The 12,326-nt window shown below is 42.7% G+C and overlaps 1 protein-coding gene across 1 annotated transcript in view; it reads right to left on the bottom strand.

Annotated features, from left to right (window-relative positions):
• The window catches only part of GALNT17 (polypeptide N-acetylgalactosaminyltransferase 17), a 434,901-nt gene that overhangs the window by 381,812 nt on the left and 40,763 nt on the right, over window positions 1-12,326 (bottom strand). The gene's annotated exons all lie outside the window — the stretch shown is intronic.

The raw sequence follows: 12,326 nt of genomic DNA, 5'->3' as shown, positions 1-12,326 counted from the left end.
GCAGAGTTGAAACGATTTATCCTCCAGCCCTTTCCAGAAGAAGTTTGTCCACCCCTGGCCTAATCAATGACTGGACAAAAGTAGCAAGTCCAGTAATCATAAATCAATTATTTGTTCCCTGCGAGTATAATGTTCTTAACAGAGATTCCATTTCTGGAAGTCTATATCATTACCACGAAAATACTGAAACTGCTTACATCAGAAAGGAAATACAAATACTCTATGTGATGTATAAGCATCAATCCCATTGAAACAAACCCAACGTGAAAGCCACGCCGCTAATGTTTCTTTGGCGGCATCTGTCTGTGCGGGCCAGTCTGGCCAAGGCTCTCTGGTTACAGCAATCTATGGAGGGGAAGCTACTTCTCCCCTGATCAATCTTCCTTTGGGAGCAGGTATGTGTTGTTTTTCTTGGACCATCACATTTAAATCAAAATTAGGGCCGTGTGTCCATCTCATACCTGAACATATATCCATGGTTCCAAAGGTGTGTTTATGACAAATACCCAGGCTAAAGCAATGGCCAGAAAACCTTCAACGAACTTTTGCTCCACCATTTCAGAAAGATGCTGATGGCTTGGCTCCAATAGCTCATAGCGGTGTCAAGATCAAGTTCACACTCATCAATATGGCACGTAAGGCCCCCAAGAACTGCTGACTGGTTGTCAGCTCATTTCTCACCACTCTCCCCCTAAAGTCCAGGCACTGGTGACACTTCCTTATGGTGGCATGTCATTTTTTGCCTTGGAAAAGCCCTTTCTCGGAAACTCCACGTGCCATGACATGCACCCTACCCTATTCCCCACTCTCACCCCAACCAGCTTCCATCATCCTTGCTATCCACTTCGGCAGATGAAATCCCTGCAGCCCTCAGTGCATATTAGCAGAAGAGTTAAATAGGGTACCCACCTTCCACATCACTACAGAAGATGATGGTAAATAAAATTACTCTGATTCCATAGAACAGAAGATAGGTGGCAGTTCTGTACGTACATCACGCCCAAAATCAAACCCCCAAAAATAAGGTATGACAACAAAGGGGCAGTGGCTTAAAATTACGAGTTAAAAAAAAGAGAAATTAAAACCGGATCAAAAGCTAAATATACGTTGTTGACCAAAACCAGAACACAACTGATGATCAAAGGCAAAATTCAGAGAAGGGCTCTCTTTTCTGGGAGGACAGAAAGGCTTCGCAAAGTTAGGCTGGTAGATTCCAGAGAGACCTCTTGCTGATCAGTCTTGAGGACAAGAGGGACACTTGAGCAGAGGGAACAGAACAAGAGGCAAAGTGGGAGAGACCAGAGATGGTGCGCCTCCCCTGGCCCCAGAAACAAGAGGACCTGGCCCAAGGAGAGGTCTTCATCAAGGCTGCTCTGGAAAGCAACCACCTTGGTTGCCCTGACAACAGAACCTCTCCCTATACCTCACGTGAGCAACGGAATCACGTGAGAATATCCCGCAAATAAAATAATACGAATTAGAATCAGGGCTGCCTATTGTCTGCTTCATGCTACCACGAGGGAATCTCTGGGAAGGAACTTGGGGGAATGAGTAATGTCACAAAGGGGGAGAATTCGACGTGGTGAATTGGTGTTGCTGCTTCGCCCACTGCCCACTGCCAAGTCATGCAGTTTCAGGGTGCTTACAGGGTCCCCTGGTCTGTTCATCACTACTGTGATGGGGAAGGGATCGCGCAGTGGGGAAGGTGGGAAATCTGGGTCTGGTTGGGTGCGCTGCCATGTGCAGCCATGGAGCAGTGTTCACTTCCCAAATGTGGTCTTTCTCCCATTTGCTGAATCTCTGTGTCCCCTCCTCCAAGTGGGCAGGGATCCTCGGTGCTGCTTTGAGCGGTGTCTCACATGGCCCCCAAGGGGCGCTCAAGAAAGCTCTCTGGAATGGAAAAATTGGACAGGGGACCCAACTCCTACAAGAAGGATCATATAAATAAACAAAATGGAGAAATGTTCAACCTCAAAGAAATAGAAGTCGAAATTATGTGTCCCCTTGTATTCATGAAATATACATACTGCTAATTTGAGGAGTGCAAGGTGATTATACACACACACACACACACATATACATACACACACACGCTCACACATATATAAGAAAGCAAAGCTGTAGTAAAATTCACCAAGCATTTGTTTACATTATACAATTTGCACACATTCTCAAGCTGGGAAAGCAACTTGGCAATTTGTATAAACCCCCATATGTCTCTCCTCTCTGGCCTAGTGACCTCACTGCAGTGAAATATCTCAAAAAATCCTGTGCAATGAGAAAAAGCCACACGCACTACAACGGTTGTTACTACGTTATCTGTAATGGCAAAATGCTAGAAACGGCCTTAATACTCAACAAAGGAGTTGGTTAGATCAATTATTAAACACTGACTCGATGCAACAGAGTTTACTGAGTCACGTAAAACAATAACTATTTAAAACATAATAATACAGAGAAATCTTTGGGATATAAAGTTAACTGGGTACATTTAAAATAGGAAACCATAAAACGAAAGGTTGGCTGGAATTAAAAACACATAAACCTTCAGATACTTTTAAACAGAATCATGTGCAAGCTTCCAAAAATATTATAGGTAAAAAATAAATAAATTAAAAATAATAAAAAAATTTTTAAAAATATTATAGGTGACCGTGGGTGATTTTTTTTCTTTATTTTCTTTACTATAGTTGTAATATTGTCTGTGTGACAAATTTTTTTTATTAGTGACATATGATGGACATCCTAGGTGTACAACATAGTCATTTTCTGAAAATATACGTATATAGCAAAGAGATGGCTACAGTTCTGTGTGATGCATTTCTAAAAAAAAAAAAAAAAAAAACAACGTATAACTAACACCTTTCTAATTACATCTCCCTGGAACTACAGAGGGAAGGGCTGCTCTTTAAACTACCTTTTACTCCATTAAGCTTTTCATTCTTACTTATACTGTTGTATGTAAAATGAAATTAAAAACAGAAAAAAGGGAAAAATATTACCTTTCAGAGGAAAGGGATGAATTAAGAAAAAGGATTTTCTCCATTAAATATTAGAACATCTTCAAAACAAGCATATCATGACCAGTAATAAAGGCTCGAAACCAAGCCACAGATCACAGAGGCACAAGAGGAACCCCGAAGATGATCCAAACTTTGAAGGATTGTAACAACGGGAACAGGAAATACATGTAATTGCGTACGTTATGACAGAAACCAAATAATAAAATGGAGAAAAATTAGCTGAGATTCATACGCAATCTGAATTTGGTGGCAAAAACTGCTCAGTATAACAAATCAAACCCACCATTAAAACTAGAATTAAAAACATGACACTTGAGGGGCGCCTGGGTGGCATAGCGGTTAAGCGTCTGCCTTCGGCTCAGGGCGTGATCCCGGCGCTGTGGGATCGAGCCCCACATCAGGCTCCTCCGCCATGAGCCTGCTTCTTCCTCTCCCACTCCCCCTGCTTGTGTTCCCTCTCTCGCTGGCTGTCTCTCTCTCTGTCGAATAAATAAATAAAATCTTAAAAAAAAAAAAAATGACACTTGGGGCGCCTGGCTAGGTCAGCCGGTGGAGTGCATGACTCTTGATCTTGGGGCTGTGAGTTCGAGCTCTGCGTTGGAGGTAGAGTTTGCCTAAATAAAAATTAAGAGTTTATAAGTCATGGAAATGGAAAATACGGCACAGAGAATAAAAAACATAGAAGTCGTAATAACATTCTTCTCCCAAGTGGTTCTTAAACTTATTGTAATAGGAGAGACTTCAAGTAAAAGATAAATGTTTGTCCATTCAATAAGTAGTTCCAAACAGGCAGACCTTAAACTATTTTATGTATTTTTATAAAACCCATCAACTTTTATGAGGCCAAGCAGGCCTACATGAAAAGAAAACATAGCACTGGAAAATTCAGATGTGAGTATTATTAGCACACACACACGCACACACACACACACACACACACACACACACACACGAACATGGGCGTGAACTGAACTCCTTCAGTAAACCAATAACTGAAAGTAGGTTTAATGGTATTAGCAATTAAAGAATTATAAATCAAAACAGGGGGCATATGCTTTAAAATTTATTAGATTGGAAAAACAAAGAAAAATTATTAAGCTCAATTTTGGCAGGGAGATAATCGGTTCAATTCTTTGGAAAGAAAGTCTCACTCACAGTATCAAGAGTAATTACACTAAAGCAGCAAGAACAATAACCCAGTCATCAAAATGTATGTAAATAATTCAAAGAAATAAGAGTGTGCTTGATTTTTTTTTCCCTCTCTGTATATAGACACTAGATGTAGAAGCATTTTGTTATATTTAAGAAAAACAGAAGTGACCTAATATTCAGCAAAGGAAAATGGAAAAGCAATAAAAGTATATTAAACTGTGACTATTATGAAGTCATTATGGCCACGTAGGAGCAAGAAAGAACATTCACCAAATAACGCCAAGTGGGAAAAGCCAAAAACTGAATATCCACAATGATTACAACCATGCAAAGAGCTCTATTTGTTTGAATAAAGATGGGACAAGGATAAGAAGAGGTGAAAATCATTTGGCTATTGTAATACAACTTTATAATGCAAATTTTGACACTTTTGCAGGATTGGGGGGGGGACACATGGAGCAAAGATACCATTTTAAATGCTTCAGAAAAGGCCTCTAGGAAACATAAGGCAGTTATTACCCATGGACAGGCACTCATCTGAACCACGTCACCCGACAGGGAAAACCAAAGAGGTACCTGGTCAGAGCAGAAGACATGAGCAGATATTTCTCCAAAGAAGACATCCAAATAGCCAACAGACACATGAAAAAAATGCTCCACGTCCCTTGGCATCAGGGAAATACAAATCAAAACCACAATGAGATACCACCTCACACTGGTCAGAATGGCTAAAATTAACAAGACAGGAAACAACAAATGTTGGCGAGGATGTGGAGAAAGGGGAGACCCCTTACATGGCTGGTGGGAATGCAAGCTGGTGCAGAGACTCTGGAAAACAGTATGGAGGTTCCTCAAAAAGTTAAAAATAGAGCTGCCCTATGACCCAGCGATTGCACTACTAGGTATTTACCCAAAGGATACAAACATAATGATCCGAAGGGGCACCTGCACCCCAATGTTCATAGCAGCAATGTCCACAATAGCCAAAATATGAAAGAGCCCAGATGTCCATTGACAGATGAATGGATAAAGAGGATGTGGTATATAACTACAAGGGAATATTACTCAGCCTTCGAAAAGAATGAAATCTTGCCATTTGCAATGATGTGGATGGAACTACAGGGAGTTATGCTAAGCGAAATAAGTCCGTCAAAGAAAGACAAATACTGTATGATTTCACTCATACGTGGAATTTAAGAAACAAAATAGATGAACACAGGGGAAGGGAGGGAAAAATAAAATAAGATGAAATCAGAGAGGGAGACAAACCATAAGAGACTCTTAACTCTAGGAAACAAACTGAGGATTGCTGGGGGGGGCAGGGATGGGGTAATTGGGGGATGGGCATTAAGGAGGGCACATGATGGAATGAGCACTGGGTGTTATATGCAACTGATGAATCACTAAATTCTACCTCTGAAACTAAAAGAGAGAGAGAGAGAGTCCCCAGGAAGATGTTCTAGAATTATTTACTGGGGTGCTCACTAACAGTTTGAGTACACAGCGTAAGGAGACTCAGCGGGGGTGCTCCATCCCTGCAAAACCTCTTCCACAACCATCCTGCTCAGAGCTACCGGGGAGGCTTGCTGAAAAAGACACAGGTCTTTCAAGATAACCTGAGAACATGGCAGAGATTTCCAAAAAGCAGCATCCTAATTCAAAGAAAGCCTTTCTGTCATTATCACCAAGAGGCTATGAAAGGCTTCCTTGAGCTGCCTTTCCAATAAGGTATTGGGTTAAAAACATTTGTACCTTTACTTCAAGAAATCAGCAGATTTCTCACAACATTTTCTGAGGAAATGAACGCTTGCAGGGAAGGGACGGTATTAATCTAATGGATTCAACTATTATCGCAACTCACTGGGAAGAAAGAAATGCACAATTGCTCTGGGGAAGACAAGAAAGAGGGGTTTCTATTACAGTACTCTAAACCTCTTGAGAGCAGAAACACTGTCTTATTTTTCTTTATAACTCTACAGCCTATCAGCACATTATGTTAGGTAAATGGCTGGCTGGCTAGATGAATGGCCAGGTGGTTGGCTGGCTGGCTGGCTGGCTGGGTGGATAGATGGCTGAGTGGACAGATGGGTGGATGGATGGGTGGGTGGTGGAAGAGTGAGTGGATGAGTGGCTGGGTGGGTAGGTAGATGGATGAATGGCTGGATGGCTGGATAGAAAGGTGGGTAGGTGGACTGATGAATGGGTGAGTGGGTAGCTGGCTGAATGGGTGGGTACGTAGATGGATGGATGGGTGGATGGATGGATGGATGAGTGGATGGATGGATGGATGGATGGAAAGGCAGGTAGGTGGACTGATGAATGGGTGGGTGGATGGCTGGCTGGATAGGTGGGTACGTATGTGCACGGGTGGATAAGTGGATGGATGGATGGATGGATGGATGGATGGATGGATGGATGGATGGATGGATGGATGGATGAGTGGATGGATGGATGGATGGATGGATGGATGGATGGATGAGTGGATGGATGGATGAATGGATGGATGGATGGATGATTGGATGGATGGATGGATGGATGGATGGATGGATGGATGGATGGATGGATGAGTGGATGGATGGATGGATGGATGGATGGATGAGTGGATGGATGGACGGACGGATGGACGGATGGATGAGTGGATGGATGGATGGATGGATGGATGGATGGATGGATGGATGGCTGATTGTGAGGCTTAGTCCACATGAAAGGAGCTGCTCAAACCACTTATATGCCAGTGGGTTACAAAAGTCACAAGAGTAGTAACGGTGGTATTCTGAACGCAAGTCAAACAAGAGAGCAAACAAGACTTAAAATGTCATTCTGTGAAAAAAAAAAACTAGATGGATTATTTGTGAAATCATTCAAAGAAAAAATTCAGGGCTTCTTGCCTTGTAAATTAAGCTTAAACTCTGAGGCCATGAATTAAGGTGAAAGCAGCATAGTGAGGAGCTTGCATGAGTCACTCTTGACAGAAAGAGAGACGTCCCTCAGCCAGAGCCAGCTATGCCACCACAGAAGCTGCAGGCTAGTGCAGAACTTTCCAGAGTGTGACGGGGACCACCAGCAGCAGCAGCAGCAACTGGGAACCATTTAGAAAGGCGAATTCTCAGGTCCCACTCAGACCTATGAATCAAAAACTCCGGGGGAGGTGCTGGCATCCCGTGTTTTAACAAGTCCTCCGGGTGATGCTGAAGCCCGCTCAAGTTCAAGAACCCCTGCAGCCAACACATAAATGAAGGGAACGACACACTTCATTTTGACCCAGATTTCTCTTTTTAGGAAAGCAGAGGGGGGCACGCACACACACGCACATACACACACACACACACACACACACACACACACACACACACACGTCTCTCTGATGGAAAACACAAGAGACTTTCCAGATGAAATGCAGACATAGAAATTGCTTCTACTGAAATTTTCAGCCACCCCACCCGCAGACGCCAGGACTAACATGGCTTCTTGGCTAACGCGGGTGCCCACCTTCCCAAGTTACATAAGCTAGAGTACAGGTAGTTGTGAGGTTCTTCATTCTTGGGGCTCTGTGTCAGCATTGGTTGTCTATCTAGTCCAGACTCGGCAGAGAAAATTCTGGGAGTTCAAAGTCATTTGGTGTCCTCTCAATCTCTGGTGCAGGGCAAGGCCAATAGGTATATTACAGATCAACAGAGACTATGCAACATAACTCAGCAGGTGGAGGAAATGAAAACGGGAAATGGAAGGAACCTGAAGGCCTTTCCTTTCCTGCAGCAATGTCCACTGACTCCTCACGCCTTCTGGTTAGTTACTCCATTTGGGTGGGATGGCAGAAAAGAACTAATATTTGAAGGCTACCATGTGCATATGTCTCCTTGACCTCAGACCCTACCCAGTCGAACTGGTGTTTTCATCCCGTTTTACAGACGAGGAATACGTTTATAACTTAACCAACAGTCTCAAGGCCACACACTATGAAGTACCATAACCAGGTTTCAAACACAGGTGTGTTGAGGGTCACCAAGACGACCTCCAAGGGGAAGACTCAGTAAGGGACTCACAGGACTCAGTATATAGTCATCCACATACTATGACTTACTATAGTGACGGGAGACAAAGCAAGAATCAGCAAAGGGAAAAGGCACATGGAACAAGGGCTGGAAGGAACCAGACGCAAGCTTCCAGAATCCTCTCCTGGTAAAGTTACACAGGATGCACTCAGTACCCCCAGCAAGGAGTTGTGACAACACATGTAAAATATTTCCTACCAGGGGAGCTCATTAGAGACTCAGTGCCCACGGTTATCATTGGGGGTTGTCACATAGGCCTACTGTGTACTTCAACTCCAGACGCCCAGAAGGAGCACAAACTGTATTATTTGCATAAACAGTTCAGGCACGGTGAGCCATTCCTATCAGGAAAGGGTGGAACTCTCTCAAAATCCAATTTCTCAGATGCCAGCCAAGGACCAACCTTGTAGGTCAATCTCTGCAAAGATAACAGTCTCAGCTCTGCTCGGTTAAATCTTTTCTGCCCGCCAGGGAAGCCAGGTACAAACCCTCTTCTCATCCCACTGCTGTGCCAGATAAACTGGTTCCTCAAATATCTCCCTAAAAACCCAATGAACCCTTTTGCAAATTTTTAAATGTATGCATGCCCAGAGTCAGTGATTCCATTCTCCAGAACCAATCTTTGGTCAGCAAAATGTAACTGATGGTCTCAATTATACCATAGGATTTTGATTTATGGAAGTGACTGAGTGACAACAAGACAGGCCAATGCCTTTGAAAGAAGATACTGATTGCTTACATTTCCCAAGAGCAAGGGGCACGCCACACCACACAGGGCCACCTAGGGACATCCCAGGAGTCATTCAGGAGACAGAAGGAGGAGTTGAGGCAAAAGCCGGGGCCGCAGCAAAGCAGAGCAGGTGAACAGCTCAGGACCGCCTGGTTTGAAGAATTCCAGCACACCTGGGGCAGAGGGGCTGTCCCCAGTTGGCTGGTCCCCAGCCCTGGGTTGGTTTAAAGCAGGGGGAATACTGGCCTGGTGGGTGAGAGTTATGTAACAAGGCGGTTCAGAGTCTGGGCTCTGGGTCACAGGGGAGAGAAAGACAACTCTGACCATTAGTTTGGTTCCACGACTGATGGATGCCAAAGACACAAACCCAGAATCGAAGAACACCAACAGAGTCCCCTGCCCTTGATCTGGCCCAGCCCGCTCGCCAACAGCTCCCCAGCACATGGACAGTTCTCTGCACCGCGCCTGGCCAAAAGCAAGAGTCAAGAAACATTGGCTTATTGATTATCATGTGTTATTCATGAAATAATGGTTAAGATCATAGGCTCCAGATTAGACAATCAAGGTTCAAATCCCAGCTCTGTCATCTTCGGTGTATCACTTAAAGGTTTTAGGATGCGTTCATTTGTAAAATGGCATTAATCGTATCATCCGCTCCATAGGGTTGTTGTAAGGATATATTATAAGATAATGTATATTGAGTTCTGACACAGACTCTGTGCACAATATGTATTAGCTACTATTGCCTCCCCCATTTCTCCCCTCTTCCCAGGCCAGGGCAGGGCAAACACCTTTCTATATCAACTCACAGCCCTGGGACCTAAAGGTGGCTGTAGCAGTCAGCAGCTGTGGCCAAAGGCCATTACAGTATCTCCCGACACAGGAACAGACAGCTCTAACCCATCCCTTGTTCCCTTTAATTCTTTGAGGACCTTGTTCCAATAGGACCGTACAAATCTGAGACAGCACTGGACACTGAAGGGTGCTGGTGTTTTGCTCGTAACTCTACCAAGACATCATTCCTTGATTCAAGAGAGTAAAATGAAGGAAATTTATTTTAGGTAATGAGCAAAGTTTAGAGCTGGAAGGGAGAAAGAAGATCGTATCCAAGAACCCAATTTTACAAATAAGAAAACAGAGGTAACAGAGGGATTCGATGACTTAGCCAGGGATGCAGAGTTAATCACAACTTCCTCCTCAACACCCAGGCTGTCACCCCCACCACCTCATGTCCCCCCCAGTCAGCATCAATGCCAGGCGTGGGCTCTGTCTCCACGCATGGCTGAATCTCTAGAAAAAGTTCTCTTCCCCCAAATCCACCTTTCTCTCTCCTTCCTCTATTTTCAATATTGAACCTTCTTGGGAATACAGTTATTTGAACTTAAGGATCCAAAAGTTGTTTTGTTCTTTTCCTAAAATGCCGTATCTCTTTTTCCAAGGTGGGGAAAAAATATTCACTGAAGTATCTGATGACAAACCAAGTTATTTGCAATTTCAAATACCTATTCAACTAAGACCACAGTCCAAGCTAAGTGACCTTGGGCATGTTACTACATTTCTGTGACCCTCAGAGCCCTCATTTATAAAATAGGCTTCATAGCTGATAAAACTACCTCACAGGGTTATTTTTATTAGTGAATAAGAAAGGGGATACGAGAATTCTCTATGCCTCTAAAACACCACATTGATAACAAGAAACCAGTATGTTTTTTGTCAATACACACCAAAAGAAAGTAAAACATTATTCTTTTTTTCTACTGCACATGGACCAACAACACATTATTTTATTATTTACTTGCTATTTCTGTAGCTAATTTCCCAGCTTTTATCCTTTCCTTTTATAAAAGAAGCAAAAAGGAAATCAATGAAATAAAAATACCGCTATTTTCTGACACAAATCAAACTCTGTATCCAAACACAAACTGAATAACCCGCAGCATATGGGTCTGTTTTCTCAATCCTTCCCCTCACCCCCAGGGAAAATCAACCATATGGCAGGAAGGAATCAACTGGGTGTTTCAATAAATGGGGACCAGCCTGGTCTTAAATCTCTACAGGAGGAAAGAGCATGGCATTTGTAAAACTAGAAATGACATCATTGCCAACACCCTTCTCCCAGCTCGGCTCCACCAACTGAACTAAGTAGAACCACCCTTCTCCCAGCTCTTCTGCACCAAAGAAGGCAAAGGGGTATTGGTGTAAAATCTGATTCATGGGGAGAATTAGAGGAGATGATGATTAAAGACCAAAATACATCCTGTTCAAGACTCTGAATATACACAGGCCATTTCCTCATCAAGATTCCATGTAAAGAGAAGCTATTAAATGCCTGGACGTTGATCATAGGAAGAGGCATGGCCTTTCCAATCACCTCAGAAATAAAGACAATTCCTGGGATGGAATTGTATTAATCAAGGATTCACAGCATGACGGGATGGCACTCCATACCCACGATTACAACAAAAATGAAAAAGACTGACAACACCAAGTGTTGGCAAGGATAAGGAGCACCTGGAACTCTCATATGTTGTTGACAGAAGTACAAGTTGGTACAATGACTTTGTAGAACTTTCTGGCACTTTCTTTAAGAGTTGAACATACACCTACCCCATGACACAGTCATTACATGCCCAAGTTTTTATATGAGAGAAATTAAAATGTAGGCTCACAAAAGTCTTCACACAAAAACATTCATAGTAGCTTTATTCATAATAGCCCAAAACTGGAAACAGCCTGGGTGTCCATTAACAGGTCAAATAAACTGTGATCTATTCATACACAGAATACATCTCATAAATAATAAAAAGAAACTTCTGGTAAACAAACTAACATAGATTAAGGGTCAGCAAATTATACCAGCAGAATGGCCACCTGTTTTTGTAAATTAAGTTTTACTGAAACAGAGTCGTGACCAGTCATTTGTATATTGTCAGAGACCTTATGATCATCGAGCCTCAAATATTTACTATTTGTTTCTTTAAGAAAAAGGCTATAGACCTCTGACAGAGATAAATGTAGATTACGCTGAGTGAGAAGGGGAAGAAAACAGAAACAGAAGAGTATGAAGTTCATGAGTTTGTTTCTATGATGTTCTAGAATAGGCAAAACTAATCTATGATGAAAAATATCAGAATAATGCTTATTTCTGGTGGATGTCGAACTGACTGGGAAGGGGTACAGAGCACTTTCTGGGGTGATGACATGCGTCTATATATTGCTGGAGTGTGGGTTACACAAGCAGTTTGTCCAAACTGATCAAAATTGTACAGTTAAGGTCTATACGTTTCATTCCATATGTCAATTAAACATCAATTTAGAAATACTAAAAAAAAATTTTTCTCTTTGAGAAACACAAGGGTGGGATCTTAC

The sequence above is a fragment of the Ursus americanus genome, chromosome 2, assembly GCF_024610735.1.
Source record: "Ursus americanus isolate L20-20 chromosome 2, mUrsAme1.1.p, whole genome shotgun sequence".
In the NCBI taxonomy this organism is placed as follows: domain Eukaryota; kingdom Metazoa; phylum Chordata; class Mammalia; order Carnivora; family Ursidae; genus Ursus; species Ursus americanus.
This window is presented reverse-complemented; position numbering and strand designations above follow the sequence as displayed.